Genomic DNA, 334 nt, shown 5'->3' with positions numbered 1-334 from the left:
GCCCCTGCCCCTGTCAGAGCTATGGGCCACGCCCCCACCCGCCCAGTGACCTATGACGCCGCCGCTCCTCTCTGTGTCCCCGCCCCTCGGGCTCTGAAGCATCTCTACTATTGGCTGAGAACCTCCCGCCGGGCCATTGGTCCACCGGCGCCAAGTCAGGCCCCGCCCCCTCACGTTCCCACCATGTGTCTGCTGCCCTGCAAGCGGCGGGCAGGCGGGCCAGTGGGGTGACGCAGGCTGGAGCTCCCCGCGGAGATCTGGGCGCGGACCAGGCAGAGTCTCGAGGGACAGCGGATCTCCTGTTTGCGTACTGTTCAAGGCCTGTCGCTGGAAG

Source organism: Myotis brandtii, unplaced genomic scaffold (genome assembly GCF_000412655.1).
Source record: "Myotis brandtii unplaced genomic scaffold, ASM41265v1 scaffold324, whole genome shotgun sequence".
Classification (NCBI taxonomy): domain Eukaryota; kingdom Metazoa; phylum Chordata; class Mammalia; order Chiroptera; family Vespertilionidae; genus Myotis; species Myotis brandtii.
Note: the sequence above shows the minus strand (reverse complement) of the source record.